This window comes from Tursiops truncatus, chromosome 20 (genome assembly GCF_011762595.2).
Source record: "Tursiops truncatus isolate mTurTru1 chromosome 20, mTurTru1.mat.Y, whole genome shotgun sequence".
NCBI lineage: Eukaryota > Metazoa > Chordata > Mammalia > Artiodactyla > Delphinidae > Tursiops > Tursiops truncatus.
The window spans coordinates 14,690,158-14,709,333 of NC_047053.1; the positions used below are offsets into that span (position 1 = coordinate 14,690,158).

Sequence of the window (19,176 nt, forward strand, 5' to 3'; positions counted from 1 at the left end):
ATTCCATGTGTCATTTTTGGTGGGTCTAGGAAAGAGGATCTAGGAAATACACCTGAAGTGCCCTGGGGTTTTGGGGTTTTTTTTTTTTCCTTCTAAAACTCAATCTTATCCTCCATTAATCCTCATTAAACAGTTCCATAATGATAATATCCCAAATGTAAAAGATCCCCATATGTGCTCCAAGACATTTTTTATGGTATTAAATGTATTCTATGGTAACAGTTTGCTTTTATAACATTAATTAATTACTAATCCTGGGTATTGTTACCAAAATATCGTCCATAGGAATATTATCAAATAAAACAGGTGTCCCCAGGACTTCCCTGGTGGCACAGTGGTTAAGAATCTGCCTGCCAATGCAGGGGACAGGGGTTCGAGCCCTGGTCCGGGAAGATCTCACATGCCTCGGAGCAGCTAAGCCTGTCCACCACAACTACTGAGCCTGCGCTCTAGAGCCCGCGAGCCACAACTACTGAAGACCATGCGCCTAGAGCTCTTGCTCTGCAACAAGAGAAGCCACTGCACCACAACGAAGAGTAGCCCCCGCTCACCACAACTAGAAAAAGCCTGTGTGCAGCATTGAAGACCCAACGCAGCCAAAAATAAATAAATAACTTTATTAAATAAATAAAACAGGTGGCCCCAAAGTAACACAAGCTGCATGACCTGGAAGAAGTAACATTGGCGTGGTAGGAGAGCCATTCATCTGGCTTTGCTACCATTTAACTCTGTGACCCTAGCCAGTCTCTTCATCTGTCTGACACTAGTTTTCTCATGTTAGAAATAAGAGTTGAAGTTCTAAGGTCCTTTTCAGTTTTAGCATTCAAAGATACTATGTACTCTTGGTAAAGTGTCTTTGGAACCATGAAATGTAATTTGAACGAGTACTTTAATTGGGTTTTCTTCCTTGGGTTTTATGGTAATTATTGGCAGGCGTGCAGAACAGGCTGAGAGATAATTCTGTTAACTGACCTGTGGATCCTTGGAGTAGAAACCTCTGTTCCTGCACAGGAAATGTGATTTACATGCTATGTTTTGGATATGTATTTTTAGTTGGTCTTAGTGTTCTATTAAGATCTGCCCAGAGACTGTTCAAGGCTTAAATATATTCTCTAATGAGTTAATATATTACTGACTAAAATTAGATTTTTAAAAACTTGTTTTTAAAATAATTCTTAAAAGTGGACCTTTTGGTATGAATAGAGGTAAGAATAGGAAGCGAGATGGGGGTTGAAGGATAATTTAGGATCCAGATTTAGTTTTGTCTGGGAAACTGACAGTGGTTTCTAGAATATGCTTCCTTGGTTATTTTTAGTATACTGTAACCAATAAACCCTTAGTAATAATAGTAGCTACCACTTACAGAGTGCCCACTGTGCATGGCAGCATTTTGACAAGAAATCTGTAAGACCTGTATGAACCCTATTGAAGGATATAAAAGAAAACCTGAGTAAGTAGAGATCTATGCATGTTCCTTGAAGAGAAGACTTAATATTGCAGAGATGCCATTTCTACCCCGATTAATTTACAGCTTCAGGGCAATCCCAGTCAGAATCCCAACAGGCTTTCTGTTAGAACTTGATTCTGAAAATCATGTGGAAGAGACATGCTCAAGAATAGCAAGATACTTTTAAATAAGAGAGTGAGAGATGTGCCCTAGCAGAGAGCAAAATATATTATAAACCGTTACTAAAGCAGTATAAATTAATGGAACAGATACAGATCTATGTGTATATATATATATGTATATATATATATATATATATATATATGTGTATATATAGGGATTTACTACATGATAGAAATAATGTTTCAAATCAGTGGTGATAGGAAGAATGACAACTGGAGTTGGTAATTAACTTTCCAAATGGAATAAAGTAAAATTAGAGCTCCACATTAGATCAAACTCAAAAATAAATCCTAGATGGATCACAGGCCTAAACATTTTTAAATATATAAAGTTATTAGAGGAAAAATATAGGAAAGTATGTTTATGTTTCCTTGAGAAAGAAAAAAATCTTAAGTAGGTGACAAAACACAAAACCCTAAAAAAAGATTAATAAATTTTACTATATCAAAATATAAATTTTAATAAAATAAGACACCATAATTACATTAGAAAACAAGCAATAATTGAGAAGTATTCATAATATACATAGCAAATGCTTTGTACTCCTGATACATAAAGAACTCCTAAAAATAATACAAAATATACCTAATAGTAAAAAACAAATTCATAGAAGAGGGAATAAAAATGACTCATAAGAAAATATGTTCATTAGTAATTAGAGAAATATGTTCATTAGTAATTAGAGAAATTTAAAAATAAGATAAAAATTTTCACCCATTGCCTTAGCAAAAATATTTAATGTGATAATATCTGGTATGATGAGGGGATAGAGAAAGAAGTATTGTCATAAACTGTTTGTGGACATATAATTTGGTACAGCCACTTTGGCGGGCAATTTGATGTAGTATCTGTTAAAACTTAAAATACCTGTACCTTATGACTCAGCAGTTCTCTTTCTTGTTATCTACCCTAGGAAAAACATTCTTACTTGTAATACAAGCATGAGCTGCAAGAACGACTGTTGTAGCATTATCTGTAATAGCAAAACAAGACAAAATAAAACCAAAAAACCTAAATATTCATTCATAGGGGAATGCTTAAACTCAGGAACACTAGGTAGTGCTTAAGAAGAATGGGATAAATCTATGTGTACCAACAGGGAAAGGTCTTCCAAATAACACTGAATAAAGAAAGCAAATTACAGAACAGTAAATACAATATAATACTACTTATGTAAAATAAAACATTTCTGTTGTATAAACATACACACGTACACATATCTAAAAATCTGGCTGGGGACTTCCCCCGTGGTCCAGTGGGTAAGACTCCATGATCCCAATGTAGGGGGCCTGGGTTCCATCCCTGGTCGCGGGGAAATAGATCCCGCATGCATGCCACAACTAAGAGCTTGCATGATGCAACTAAGAGTTTGTATGCCACAACAAAGATCCTGCATGCCACAACTAAGACACAGGCAGCCTAAATAAATAAATAAATGTTTTAAAAATAATAAAAAAATAAAAATCTGGCTAATAGGTGCACTTACCTTGGGAGGAGACTGAGCCTGGGCTTTTTCTAAAGGGAAAGTTGGACTTTTTCTAAAGTGTAGTTGGAATTTTTTAAACAGTGTATTCTTGTCTCATTTGTTTAATTTAAAATAAACTTAATTTTAAAAATTATGGTGATAGGAAATTTTGATTTTAAAAAGTATATTTGAAAACACTTCTACAGTGTGGAATCATTTTTACTTAGTAAAACACTTTTTAAAAATTTATTTTTGGCTGCGTCGGGTCTTAGTTGTGGCATGGGAGATCTTTTCATTGTGGCATGTGGGCTCTTCGCTGCGGCGCCTGGGCTTCTCTCTACTTGTGGCGCATGGACTTCTCTCTAGCTAAGGCGCATCGCACTGGCTCAGTAGTTGCAGTGCGCGGACTTAGTTGCCTGGAGGCATGTGGGATCTTAGTTCCCTGACCAGCGATCAAACCCGCGTCCCCTGCACTGGAAGTCGGATTCTTAACCATTGGACCACCAGGGAAGCCCCCAATAAAATACTTTTATATGTGTGTAACTAGAAGGTAATACATAAAAACATTGAATCTCTCTGGATGGTAGAATCATGGGTAGTTTTTAATACTTGATGTGTTCTATATGCTTTTATATTTTTAATGTTTTTCTTTCACAGTGAACAACACATTTTTATAACAGAAGCAGTTATCTAAAGAGAAAACAAAGAGGCCCTCTGATGAAGGTTGAAACCTCTTTTAAAAATTCACTTGAATCATGATATTTAAGTTTTTGTGAAAATTACTCTTAATCAAATCTAACATTTACTGATGTGAGTTTAAGTTTGGAGGGTGGTAGTAACACATACATAAACATGGGCTTTCTTCCTCAGGAAGCTGTAGAATTAGACTTAATCCACTTCAGTACTTTGAAAGACATTGTTACATTTCCTCTTAATGAATTCCAGTTTCCTATCAGCAATTTTAGCAGGTCAAGTGGGGGTACTTCATGAATTGTTTTTGAAAATGTGGTCACTGGAAATTCCCGGAGAGTCTTCCTTCATTGTTTATGGTTGTATTAGAGTGTGAGATGCCTTTTTTTTTTTTTTGCAGTAGATTCTTAAAGATGGAGAATGATAATAATTTTACTTATTTTCTTAATCATAAGTTCCATCTCCTTCGGAGAATGCATATGCTTCTAAAGACAAGTGAGAATTGTTTTTCCTCCTGACTCTCTGATTCTCTGAGGACACTAGCTAGGTGTCAATTCAATTCTGACACTAACTGCCCAGAGTTAGCATCAGACTCCAGAAGTTTAAGGGCTTAGTCCCACAGGACTGTCCTTACTTCAGACACCAGTCTCAAGTATCAGGTCCCCAGATTATTCACACTTCTGTCCAACTTGGCTACAAAGTCAGGGATTCCCACAACCCTTCTCCTCAGGTTCAGTAACTTGCTAGAATGACTCATAGAACTCAGGAAAGCACCTTACTTGCTGTTACCGGTTTATTGTAAAGGATACAACTCAGAAATAGGCAAAAAGAAGAGATGCATAGGGCAAGCTGTGGGGGAAGGGGCATGGAGCTTCCATGACCTCTCCAGGTGTTTCACCCTCCCAGCACCTTGATGTGTTCACCAACCTGAAAGCTCTCTGAACCCTGTCGTTTAGGGGGTTTTTATGGAGATTTCAACACCTAAGCATGATTGATTAAATCATTGGCTATTGATGATTAACTCAGTTTCCATCCTCTCTCCTCTTCCTAGTGTTTGCGGGGTAGGGCTGAAATTTCCAAGCTTCTAATTAAGGCTTGGTCTTTCTCGCCACTAGTTCCCATCCTGAAGCTATTTAGAGGCCCAGTAAGAGTCACCTCATTAGAACAAAAGATGCTCCCATCGCCCTTGCCACTCAGGAAATCACAAGGGTTTTAGGCTCTGTGCCTGGAACCAGGGACAAAGACCAGATATCTTTCTGTGATACCATGACAGCCAAACTCAGTCTTTGGTTAATAGGATTTGGGAGCTAAGTGTCAGCTTGGTAGAATAAAGGCAGTTTCGTGGTGGACCTTCTTTCATAATTCCATAGAGGTTGAGTAAGGCTTGATGAAGAAACGGGGAGAACAACAAAGGCATGGAAGCCAAAGACATGGAGATAAGTGCAGAAAATTTCAATATTCTAGATAATAAAGCACTTATGGGAGAGAGAGGGAGATGCTAGCTTAGAGAGCTAAGTAGACAAGAGCCAAGTCCTGCAGGGCCTTGTGTGCCTTGGTAAGAATTTTGGACTTAAACTTTAGCCTTTATTTCTCAAGCTTTAGATTGTATCACAGTCACTTGGGAAGCATGTAAAATTGCAGATTGGCCTAGGAATATGCATTTTTATAAGCATCCTTAGGTAACTCTGACACAGGAAACGCTGCTTTTGGCAATGAAGAACATAAAGGGCTTTATTCACAGAAGCAAAGTTAGAACTGCGACTTAGAGTAGATCGTTGCAGTAGCCAAGTCTTAGAACTAAACACAAAGGCCCAAACTAAGGCAGTTGTGGTTGGGATAGAAAGGATGAGACAGATGAGAGAAAAATATAAAAAGTAAAGCGGTGTAGGGGCTTGATGGTGGATTGTGAGAGGTGAGGCAGAAGAAGAAGCCTAAGTTGACTCTTGAAGATTTTTAGCTTGGTTGGGCTGAGTAGGTGACGGATTCCATTAACAAAGGTACAAGAAGTAAAACTTCCGTGGGAAGAAGATGAGTTCAGTTGTAGACATGTTGAGTGTGTAATCCTGTAGAACATCTAAGCAGATATGTTCCCATTAGGCAGTAGGATATCCAAGAGGACTGGCAATGAAAATTTGGAAGTAATTAGTTTGTAGGCTTTTGTTGAAACTCAGAGAGATGAGATCACTGAAGGAATGCTCATGGAGATAGATACCAAGGGCAGAATCCCGAGGGCCCTCATGTTTAAGGGGTAAAAGTAGAAAATAAATATCCGACAGAGACTGAGAAGGAACAACTGGAAAGCAGTTTGCGGAAGACCAGTAGAGAGTGGTTTCACAAATGCCAAAAGAGAGTTTTAGGAAGGAGTGAATGGTCCAATTCTGTCAAATGCAGCTGAGAAATCCAGTAAGACCAAGAAAAGTGCTCTGAATGGAGACTGCCAGTGACTTTGGCTAGAGTAGTTTCATTGGAGAGGTGGGACAGAGAAACCTGATTGTAGTAGGTAGAAGAGGAAATTGATCAAGTGGAAACAGTGAATATAAAATACTCCTTTCCAGAGGTGCTGCTGTGAATGCAAGGAGAAAAAGAATGGTAGGATCAGATGAAGATACGTCTTGTTTTTGTTTTTGAAGTATGAGATAGACTTGAAAATGTTTATATATTGAGGGAAATGAGCCAAAGTGTTGTGAGCAGGGGAAGATATAGAAGATAAAAGTGAGGGAGGGGATAATTGATGGGGTCCAAGTCTCAGGGGAAGCGGGGGGGGGGGGCGTCCAGAACCCTGAATAAGGAGTTAGTCTGAACCAGGAAAAGAGCTACCTCATCTTCTGTGATTTAAATATCTATTTCCTCTTATGGTTGAATCTTACTATATAGGATGACATTTCTCATTCTTTTACTCTCATTAGAACTTAAAATATATCCTATTTGTGGTTTTATCAATCTGTCTGTACATAGATAAAAATTCCTACGAATAACCAATATTTAGATAATATAGTATGTCATATATAATTAGGTTAATACTAATCTGTTGCCTTGACTTCTGTACAGATTAGCAAAAACCTTTCTGAAACGTGGTAGGAAAATGTGTATTCTCTTTCTTTTTATGTTCTTCCTTTCTTTTGCAGTCATGCAACACATACTGGACACCCAAAAAAATGGCACCTCATATAGGATTTGGAGAATGTTTGAATTACAGGCCTATAGCCTAAAATATAAAAGGTACTCATCATTCAGGGTTTACATTCCTTGAACTTACTAACTCTAAAAATTAGTACCAAACTGTTTTTAGTAGGTGCCTTTTGTTATACAAGAATTCAACTTGTCACTAGGCAAAAGAATTTAATTTGGCCATTAAGAAAAAAACTGTCATTAATGATAACTTGGTAGACTTCCAGCTTGAAGCATGTTTATTAAAAAGCAAGTATTGTAAAGTTCTATGTGAGAATAGAATGCTACAGTGAGTATATTATGAGGGGGAAAAAATCCTGGCTTGTTCAGTTATAAATCCTTGATGATTCAAATTTGTTGTATTCATTTGATGGTGATGATAGTAGGAGGGAAGAAAAATGGCATGGCAAGATAGATTTACTAGAAAAAAGGCAAATAACTTTTTAAAGAATTTTGGTGGGACTTCCCTGGTGGCGCAGTGGTTGAGAATCCACCTGCCAATGCAGGGAACACGGGTTCGCGCCCTGGTCCGGGAGTATCCCACATGCCGTGGAGCAGCTAGGCCCGTGCGCCACAACTACTGCGACTGCACTGTAGAGCTCGTGAGCCACAACTGCTGAGCCCGCATGCTGCAACTACTGGAGCCCATGCTCCGCAACAAGAGAAGCCACTGCAATGAAAAGCCCACGCGCTGCAACCAAGAGTAGACCCCGCTCGCCGCAACTAGAAAAAGCCCGCACACAGCAACAAAGATCCAACACAGCCAAAAATAAATAATAGATAAATTAATTTATTTAAAAAAAAAAAGAATTTTGGTAAGTGTGCCACATTACTTTCCAGAAAAGTATATTAGTTTGCACTTCTACCAGTAATGACAGCGAGTGTGCCCCAAACATCATTTTCCAAAACTTAAAAATTATATTCTCATTTTAGGAAAAGTTAAGAAACTTGTCATTGTATATCTATTCAGATGACAAAGTTGATAGCTGTGTACCAACCTATTGTATGTCCCAGAATCCTCTAGCCATTGAATTCGATAACCAAACTACTTCCTATACATCTTAAGAAGCCAGTTTTGCAGTCTGTTTCTCAATGGATATGTTTAATGTTTTTTTTCTCCTTGAAGCCTTTAAAAGTTTGAGTTCATTTTATAGTTTTTAGGGAATTTTCAAGTTCTGATTTCATCCCCCAGGTGTACTTTACATAATTATTTTGTTATTAACAAAAAATTGGAGAAGTGGCTGCTACAGATGGTTTACAATTCCCTAATTCTGTTTAATATAAGGATTTAATTTCTGTTTTTCATTTAAAAACCATCCTATTTTTTGGTGGCCAGTTGACAATAAACTTATAGCTACTGTAGCTAAGGTTTGGGATATCTTCAGTACTTCACATATGTGTAGATGTTGGCAGTGTATTATTAAATTCTAGTTTCTAGTCTTTAGGGTTTTTTTGGTTTGTTTTTTTTAATCTTTAGCCATTTAACACTTTGTTCATCTTACATTCCATTTGTGATAATTGATTTTATATTTGTATTTGAAGACATTAATTACAACCTGGAATATATAATGGGCACATAGATACTGCTCTCTATATTTTAGACCCCGTATACCTAGTGAGAAATGTACTCTTGAGTAAAATATGTTCACTTTTAGTTTGATATAAATATTTTTGAGAAAATAAGGAATTGAGCTATAGATGAATTATTGGGGGATATGCTGTTTGGTCCTGTGAGCTCAAGGCTTAATAAAAAGGCCCCTTCTGTGTTTCCATACAAATTTTAGAATTATTTGTTCTAGTTCTGTGAAAAATGCCATTGGTACTTCGATAGGCATTGCATTGAACCTGTACATTGCCTGGGGTAGTATGGCCATTTAAACAATATTAATTCTTCCAATTCATGAACACAGTATATCTTGCTACCATACTACTCAAGGTAATCTACAGATTTAGTGCAATCCCTACCAAAATACCAGTGGGCATTTTTAACAGATCTAGAACAAATAATTATAAAATCTGTATGAAGACACAGACCAGGAATAACCAAAACAATCTTGAGAAAGAAGAACAAACCTGGAAGTATCATGCTCCCTGATTTAAAACTATACTATAAAGCTACAGTAATCAAAAACAGACACAGATCAATGGAACAGAATATCGAGCCCAGAAATGAACCCACACTTACACGGGCAATTAATCTACAACGAAGGAGGCAAGAATATACAATGGGGAAAAGACAGCCTTTTCAATAAATGGTGTTGGGAAAAAACAGCTACATGCAAAATAATCAAACTGGACTACTCATACCATGCACAAAAATAAATTCAAAATGGATTAAAGATTTAAATATAGGACCTGAAACCATAAAACTTCGAGAAGAAAACATAGACGTACTCTCTTTGACATTGGTCTTGGTAGTATTTTTTTTGGATATGTCTCCTCGGGCAGGGGAAAACAAAGCAAAAATAAACAAATGGGACTGCATCAAACTAAAAAGCTTTTGCACAGTGAAGGAAGCTATCAACCTACTGAATGGGAGAAGATATTTGCAAACGATATATCTGATAAGGGGTTAATATCTAAAATATGCAAGAGCTCATAAAACTCAATGTCAAAAAACCCAAACAACTCGATTAGAAAAAAATGGACAGGCCTTCCCTGGTGGCGCAGTGGTTGAGAGTTCGCCTGCCGATGCAGGGGACACGGGTTCATGCCCCTGTCCGGGAAGATCCCACATGCCGCTGAGCGGCTGGGCCCGTGAGCCATGGCCGCTGAGCCTGCGCGTCCCGGGCCTGTGCTCCGCAGCGGGAGGGCCCACAACAGTGAGAGGCCCACTCACCGCAAAAAAATAAATAAATAAAAAATAAAAATAAAAAAAATGGACAGATCTGAATAGACATTTTTCCGAAGAAGACATACAGATGTCCAACAGGCACATGAAGAGATGTTCAACATCACTAATCATCAGGGAAATGCAAATCAAAATCACAATGAGATGTCACCTCACACCTGTCAGAATGGCTGTTAACAAAAAGACAACATTTAACAGGTGTTGGCAAGGCTGTGGAGAAAAGGGAACCCTTGTGCATTGTTGGTAGGAATGTAAATTGGTGCAGCCACTGTGGAAAACAGTATGAAGATTCCTCAGAAAATTAAAAATAGAACTACCATAGGATCCAGCAATTCCACTCCTGGGTATTTATCCAAAGAAAACAAAAACACTAATTCAAAAAGATACATGCGCCCCTGGATTCATTGCAGCATTATTTACAGTAGCCAAGATACGGAAGCAGCCTATCAATAGATGAATGGATAAAGAAGATGTGGAATATATATACAATGGAATATTTCTCAGCCATAAAAAATAATGAAATCTTGCCATTTGCTACAACATGGGTGGACCTAGAGAGTATTATGCAAAGTGAAATAAGTCAGACAGAAAGACAAATACTGTATGGTTTCACTTACAGGTGGAATCTAAAAAACAAATGAACAAACATAACAAAACAGTTATAGATACAGAGAACAAAAAGGTGGTTACCAGAGGAGAGGGGGTTGGGGGAAGAAAGAAATAGGTGAGGAATAGGTGAGGGAGATTAAGAGGTGCAAACTTCCAGTTGCAAAATAAATGAGTCACAGGTATGAAATGTACAGTGTGGGGAATATAGTCAATAACTAAGTAATATCTTTGTATGGTAACATAGCATAGACTCAACATTGGTGATCATTTTGAAATGTATAGAAAAACGTCACTATCTTGTATAACAGGAACTAACATAGTGTCGTAGATCAACTCTACTTCAAAAACATACAAACTCACAGGAAAAGAGATAAGATTTGTGGTTACCAGAGGCGGAGAGTGGGGAGAAGGGGAATTGGATGAAAGCAGTCAAAAGGTACCCAAACTTCCAGTTATAAGTTAAATAAGTACTAGGGATGTAATGTACAACATGATAAATATAATTAACACTGCTGTATGTTACATATGAAAGTTGTTAAGAGAGTAAAGCCTAGGAGTTCTCATCACACAAAAATTTCTATCTCCTTAATTTTGTATCTGTATGAGATGGTGGATGTTTACTGAACTTATTGGGAAACTGTTTCATGAGGTATGTAAGTCAAATCATCATGCTGTACACCTTAAACTTATACAGTGCTGTAAATATATGAGTAAAACTGGAAGGAAAAAAAAAGACCTCTGAACTGAATCCTCGGGTCTAGCCCTAGCTCTGTCACTAGTTAGCTTTGTAACCTTGAGCATATCACTTATCTCTGTGTTTTCATAAAATGTCCTACACAAAGAATATAATTTATATCAAAGTATTGTTCAAATATGAGGTAATACTACTAGGGAAAAGAAAAAAAACTTGGCATTTGAGATTTGGGATGGTAGGGAAATAACTTCCTTGATTAAATTCAGTGTGTACTGTTAGAGAAGGCAGCACGGAGAAAATTGGTCAGGATTCATTCTACCAGAGCCAGGCAGGTAGCATGAATATGTGAATTGGGACTATCTAAGACTTAGGGAATAGATGGAGTCTGTGACAAATCTCTGTGTGTCTCTTGTTTAAAAATTCAGGTTAATAAAAAAAATACCATGGGGGCTATACTGAACAATTCTGTAGGCAGGATCCTTCCTGCAAGTCCTGGTTTTCGACCTCTGGTTTAAAGGAAAGAATGCTGGACAAGAAATGGAAGTCCTAGGTCTGCCATTAACTAGCTGAACAATCTTGGGCAGGTCATTAGATCTCCCTCAGCTTTAGTTCCCTCATCTGTGTAAGCTGAACTAAATCCATCTGTAACAACCCTTCCAGCTTCTGAGAATTACTTTCTTTTATGTTAAGAAGCTTATATTCTGATGGCAGCAAACTAATTCACCTGAGTGTATTTTCTATCTCACTATTACCCCTCCTAGACAGTTGCTCTGTCTTACCTCTGTTGTTAGCCTAATAAGGGTTAAGACACAGATCCAAGGAAGACAAAGAATTCTGTGGTACTTTGAGGAATTAATCTTAGGTTTATTTATTAGATTGGCTTGGCTAGAGAATCTAACTATGGCTGATGCAAAACTTATTAAGGAGAAACTAGGAAAGAAAATGTAATGTGTAAAATGATTTTCTGTCTTTTAAAATTCAGGAAAAGAAACTTCCGCTGAGAATAAATATTACTCCTTTGTAAGTATTAATTACTCCTCACAAAATCCAAGGCAAGGAGGAGGATAGTATTAGCTCCATTTTATAGTTTAGAAGTGGGAAGTATCTTAATATTATGAGCTAAGTGGGCTGAGTTAACAGCAAAATCATGGACTCCAGGATGAAGCCTGCATTCCATCTAACCTCCTTACGTATTCAACCTGCTGCCTCCACCAAGTCAGAATACACAAGTACACTCTCCTCACATTTCCATATGTCCACATCTTTTCTGTGTCAAGGTCCAGTTTAAACACCCCTCCTCCACAAAGCCCTCCCTAATCCTTAAGCAGAAAGTAAGCTTTCCTTTCTACCTTGTAATTATTTTTTCCTTCTAGTACTGAAGACTACTTAAGAGTGCAATCCACATTTGATTCATCCTTATGTACCATTCAGCAGAGTGTCCCATGTAATAGGCACTCAATGATGTTTGATGGCCAGCTGGTGAGATAGATAATGGACTGATAGATGAATGAAGGAATGACTAGAAGACTTTTTTTAAAATTATATTTATTTAATTTATTTTTGGCTGTGTTGGGTCTTTGTTGCTGGGTGTGGGCTTTCTGTAGTTGCAGCGAGCAGGGGCTACTCTTCGTTGCAGTGCGCAGGCCTCTCATTGCGGTGGCTTCTCCCGTTGTGGAGCACAGGTTCTAGGCGCACAGGCTTCAGTAGTTGTGGCGTGCGGGCTTTAGAGTGCAGGCTCAGTAGTTATGGTACACGGGCTTAGTTGCTCCGCAGCATGTAGGATCTTCCCGGACCGGAGATCGAACCCGTGTCCCCTGCTTGGCAGGCAGATTCTTAACCACTGTGCCATCAGGGAAGCCCTAGAAGTCTTTTTTTTCCTAGCAGCATGTGCATAACTATATTAAGTGTGGCCTTGTACTTGGTTTGCATTTTATTTTTTTATTTGATTCTTAACGAATTATTTTATAACATGAAGTTTTTAAAAACAGCCTTCATCTTTCTAACATTCTAATTCTCTTACATCTTTAGGTATCAAAATTTAGAATTCCAACATTATATTTATGGCATTGCTTTTACCAGCTTAATTTTCATGAGCCTTGGCTGGGACTTGGAAACAATGCATCTTGTTTTGATGACTTTCTGATGGGCCAGAGGCCTCAAATGGATGTCACATGCTGTTTGAGCAGATCTAACAAAGAAAAAGACAGACAGTTGATCCCTCTTTGTTTCAAGGAACCTCCCTCTCTCCCCCTCCCTTCTTCCGTCCCCCCCCACCCCGTTAGGTTTATTTTGATTCTGGAAATATTCTCGAGCTTCAAGGACAAGTTATAGTTTCCTTTCTTATATCTACTTAATCACAGTAGCATCTAGTAGATTCTCAATTAATATTGGAGTAAATGAAAAAATGAACAGCAGAAAGCATTGTAGCAAAGTGGAAATAGCATGAGCCTCTGAGTAAGAAAAACCTAGTTTGAATACTGGTTCTATCTCTTATTTTCATCTAGGATAAATTACTTGACTGAGTCCCTGTGCTCTTATCTGTAATATGGAGATGATGATACTTAAGATTTTTGATACTCTTGTTTTAAAATATTTGTCAACATACATTCTGATTTTTTGTCTGGAAAATGTGGTCATCATATTTTAGTTCTTAGACTTTTCACCATGGAATTTTAAAATGATATACTCCTGGACACATTTTTAAAAATGAAATGTACAGACATGAGATTTAGAGGAAATTAATGTAATTTAGTCACCAATTTGTATAATTATGAAAAATAAGAACACCAAATGCTATGTTTTTAAAGATTTCCTATGATTCACATCAGAAAATCAACGAGTCTTGAACCAGACTTTTTCAGTTGTTCACTTGCTGCTTTGAGCTTATTTTTCTGCCTATTCATAATTTATGTAGCTTATGCCTATTCTTAATTATGTAGATAATTAATAATTTGAGATCATGAGTATCATATTGCACCATTAGAGTTTACTAGTTACAATCATAGTGTAATGTATTTAGTAGGATATGGCTAGATTTTTATCTCATATTTTCCATATGCCTTCACTGATACTTATGACTAGTAATGCACTATTTAATATGGAATATCTACTATAGTAGAAATCTGGAAGAAATTTTAAATACTCCCATACTACCAAACAGGTAGTATGGTAGTATTTGCCTCCCAGTTTCTCTTGATCTTCTCATTGTTTTCATACATTTCTCCAATTGCTTTTAAAATATCTTCATTCATTGATTTATTAATTCTAAAAATATATGTTGAACACTACTATGTGTCACATACTGTGCTAGGCAATAAGCACATACTGTTCTAGGCAATTATGTGTGCATTGATGAATAAAGCAGACAGTTCCTTCTCTCATGAAGCTTATTCTATATAGTAGTGAAGATAGAATTAAGCATGTACGCAAATTTGTAATTACAAATTGTGATGGTTCTCTGACTGAAACAACAGGGAGCAGTGCTTAAATTGGAGATTAGGAAAGGCCTCCCTGAAGAAGTCATACTTAGTGAGGAGGGGCCCGCCATAAGAAAATAAGGAAAAGAGTAGTGTAAGCAAAGAGAATAGCGTGTTCAAAGGCCCTGAGTTGGAGAGAGTTTGGCATATTTGAGAATTTGAAGGAAGGCCAGTGTTTCTAGATCAACGTGCCGTGAGACAGAATTAAAAAAACTAGAGAAGTAGGCAGGGGCCCTCCTTCTGTGCTCCATATCACCATGTTAAGAGAGCACTATCTCTAGTTGTTCCTATACCCACCTAACCTTATGTAAATATTATTAAACTTTTTTGCTGGGGGAGGGAGCGTTGGCTTTTCTTTTTGTAGTGTAGGCTCTAGGCATAGGAATACACACTGATTTTTATTGTTGCTATTGTATTGTTTCTTGGATAGGAGCCAAGTCTTCATGCTAATGTTGTACTGTGCCGTTATGTCCAGTGGGTACTAATAGTCACCAATTCCTTTTGTGAGATGCTAAAACAAACGTAAATCTCTAAACTCTCAGTTTTCTAGAATCAGAGCTGGAATTAGTCTAAAACAAACATGTACATAATTCAAAAGAAATTGTTTTATCCTTCTATCACTTTGAAAACCAGAAAGCAAGCATGTCTAATGGACCACTGCTTTTCATCACTGTTTTTCTGTTTTTAAAAAATGAATCAGGGCTTCCCTGGTGGCGCAGTGGTTGAGCGTCCGCCTGCCGATGCAGGGGATACGGGTTCGTGCCCCGGTCCGGGAAGATCCCACATGCCGCGGAGCTGCTGGGCCCGTGAGCCATGGCCGCTGAGGCTGCGCGTCCGGAGCCTGTGCTCCGCAACGGCAGAGGCCACAACAGTGAGAGGCCCTCATACCCCAAAAAAAAAAAAAAAAAAAAAAAAGAATCAGACTTATTAAAGGATTTGGCTGAAATAAGAGTCTCCCTATGTTTTACTAAGGTAGTCATTTCAATGTGCTATAATTTAACTATTTACCTGTTGTTGGATATTTGAGTTGCAATGTGTATAATTCTATAGGGAATATTCTGGACATAAATCTTTTCAAAAAAATTTTTATTGGAGTATAGTTGATTTACAATGTTATGTTACTTTCTGCTTTATAGTGAAGTGAACCAGTTATACATGTACGTATATCCACTCTTTTTTAGATTCTTTTCCCATATATGTCATTACAGAGTATTGAGTAGAGTTCCCTGTGCTATACAGTAGGTCCTTATTACTTATCTATTTTATATACAGTAGTGTGTATATGTCAATCCCAATCTCCCAATTTATCCCTCCCCCGCTTTCCCCCAGTAACCATAAGATTGTTTTCTACATCTGTGACTTTATTTCTGGTTTTTTAATTTTTAATTTTTTTTTTTTTACGTAAATCTTTATATACATCTCAGATTATTCCTTTAAAATAAATTCTGGAATTTCCTCAGTCGAAGATAATGAACATCTTCAAGATTTTTTTGATACAGTATCAGATTACTTTTCAGAAAAATTTTACTATTTTATACTCACAGCCATTGGTATGTGAGAGTTCCTCTTTCTCTTTTCCTTAATAGCTTTGGAAACATTTATAGTCTCTTATCTTTGCCAGTCTGAAGGATGAAAATTGTATCTTGTTTTATTTTGCATTTTTGATTAATGAAGTAAGATATGTTTACGTTCTGATATTTTTTAAAAAATCAAATGCATCAGAAAGCACTAATGTAGATAGGATAATATACGTTTATTCCACATGGGTATAAAAAGGATTTGCTTACAAATGGCTGCAAGAGAGTATGTTTTCAAATCTTATTATCTTCAGAGACTAGATGTAAACTTTCAAGCTCTAGCCAGTGTTCAATAGGATATTAACATTGTGAATCCAGTGTCCCAGAACATAAATTTGACAGTTCTCTGAAAACACTGGAACACAGATGGAAAATTCAACAGCCCTTCTTCATTGACTTGCTTATGATCTACCAATGAGCAAAATGCAGCAAGACTGCCAGCTGCTCTGCATCTGCAAACATTTGTGCAGAACTAATTTTAATAGCAGATGATGGAAATTAAAAAAAAAATGCAGCCTCCCCTCTGAGAAAGTCAGACCTATCCCGTGACTTCTCAGATGCCCCATAACCCTGTTAGCCAGAGTTTCATTCCTAAAATTCCATATATTACTTCCCTTCCTTCTCATGTGAGAGGTTTTAGAAATGTTTAAGGGAATCTCACAACTTCAGAAAGTCTTGATACTCCTTTAGTTGCCACCCTATGATGTTGTCATATTTAGAAGACTCTGTGTACAATTAGAGTTCACCCATGAAAGATTCTATTTTGACCTTTAAAGATACCCAGACTTCATTTGTCTTATATCCATCGTAAAAAAGCCTGCTTCTTCATATAGTTTTGAGGTAAAAATTACAGGTAATGAAAAGAAACTTTAAAACTATTTTTTTAATCAAATGGATGATGAAGGAGTGGTAATTCCAGTAGGAATTTGATGAATCAGTGTCTGAAGGATGCCACGTACAGGTTTTGGGTTTATTGTATCAGTATTTCAGGTCTCCAAAGGAACTCACACAGGCCCAGATGGGTGCCTCTCTGACACTTGTCAGTATCTTCATTCAAATGTCAGAGTTTAGTCAAATCTGTTCTTTTTTTCTTGGACTTGCTTACTGCTGAAAGACTAAATTCCTTCATTATTATTATTTGATTTTTAAGTTTATTTTTAAATTTTTTAAACTAGATAATGTATTCATAAGATTCAGAATTCAAGAAGTTATGAAAGGGTATATAGTGAAGAGTCTTCCTACTTCTGTCCCCCAGCCATTCACTCCTCTTCTTCACATACAACTAATGTTATTAATTTTCTGTGTCTCTAAAAGTACTCTATGTATAGACAAGCAAGTGTGTGTGTGTGCGCGCGTGCCTTTCCCCTTTTTTATACTAATGGCACCATACCATCTACAATATTCTGTACCTTGCTTTTTTTCACTTAGTCTAGCTTAGAAATGCTCCATATTAGTACATAAAAAGCTCCCTTGTTTTTATTATTTCTAGATAGGATTCCATTGCATAGATGTACTTTAATTTCCAGTCTCCAGGCTTTCGTTTTTATAATAAATGCTGCAGTGAATAACATTAGGAAAATGTCATTTCACATAATTATAATAAATTTCTAGAAATAGAGCTGCTGGGCCAAAGGGAAGGTATAGTTTTATTTTCAATAGGTATAAAGCTAGAATGTGACCCAAGGGTTCAACCTTAAAAACCAAACCTGGAAAGAAACAGAGGTCATAGTTAACTGACCAGAGATTCTGATCTGTATCACTAAATGAGGTAGCTTTGAAATATTTTTCTTTATGTAAGTAAAAAAGGCAATGAAAATACTAAAGGATTACTTTCAGTAATGATTAATTTTCAGTGGTGACCAATAACTCTAATTCAGCACTTTAAATTACTTCCTTATTACCACAGATAGTTCAAGGCAATTACATAATTCTAAGAAAGTTCACTTATTCAACTTGCTACCATCCTAAATACTGCTTTGCAGTTTCAAAAAAATTAATGATCGACATTTTAAATAGCATCATGATTTTAAACTCATTCACAATATACTAGGTATAAACATTTATTTAGTTCCTAATCTTTGAAGACATTGTCCTTGCCCTCAATATAGTAATATAAACTATATTAGTAGTTTATAATCTGGGCAAAAATTCAGAAAGGATTCTTTTCATTCTTTAGTGTTACGTATCATGATCTGTACTTTATCTATTTCTTTATTTTCCCATCAATAAATGGTACACTTGGCTAGCATATTTTCAGATGCTTATTTGCAGTCTGTATCTTTTCTTGGTGAAGGGTCTGTTCAAATATTTTGCCTATTTTTTATTAAGATATTTGTCTTTATATATTGTGTTGACAAGCACTTTGTCAGACATATTTTGCATATATTTCTCCCCAGTCCGTGGATTACTTTTTGTTTTCTTAAGTGTGTCTTTCAAAGAGCACAGTTTTTACAAACATTTTCTTTTACGGTTAGTACTTTTTTGTGTCATTAAGAAATCTTTGCCTAACCCAGTGCTGCAAAGATTTTCTCCTGTATGTTCTTGTAGAAGTTACACCTATATTTTGGTAACCATTTATAGTTGTCACAACTTGCTTTCCCAGTTGAGGAAATTAAAGAGAAGAGAAGAAGAGAAGAACTTAAAGAGAAGAACTTAAAGAGAAGTTAAAACAATTTGCCCAAGGTCATTTAGTCGTTAGTTGTCATTATCTCTAACTAATTCTAAATTCTGTGCTTTTCTTGCTGTACAAGTTTGTGCATATTATGTCAGAATATGTACATAGGAAGATCATAAACCATGCTGGTCTGACATATCCTAAGGCTAATCATTTAGTTTGTCAGTTCCCAAGACCTTGCCTTCTCTCATTTCCTGCTGGGATCTACCATTTGTTTAGCCCATCAATCAGAGGGCAAGCAAGGGAGAAATTGTTAAATTTACTAAAATCAAATGTTATTTTCTTAGTGCCTCATAAAAGATATTGTCTAACTACTTAGATTCAGTCCAAATTTTGATTTAT

General features: G+C 36.7%; 1 protein-coding gene, 1 long non-coding RNA gene and 1 pseudogene across 3 annotated transcripts in view; all 3 read left to right on the top strand.

Moving 5' to 3' along the window:
• Nucleotides 1-19,176, top strand: part of SSH2 (slingshot protein phosphatase 2) — a 245,432-nt gene that overhangs the window by 27,165 nt on the left and 199,091 nt on the right. The window lies entirely within an intron of this gene.
• Nucleotides 1-19,176, top strand: part of LOC141277290 (RNA 3'-terminal phosphate cyclase-like protein pseudogene) — a 120,094-nt pseudogene that overhangs the window by 26,957 nt on the left and 73,961 nt on the right.
• On the top strand, nucleotides 1,817-17,680 carry LOC141277434 (uncharacterized). The gene is made up of 3 exons (XR_012328859.1): nucleotides 1,817-3,818; nucleotides 6,911-7,004; nucleotides 10,722-17,680. It is a non-coding gene; the product is annotated as an uncharacterized lncRNA (long non-coding RNA).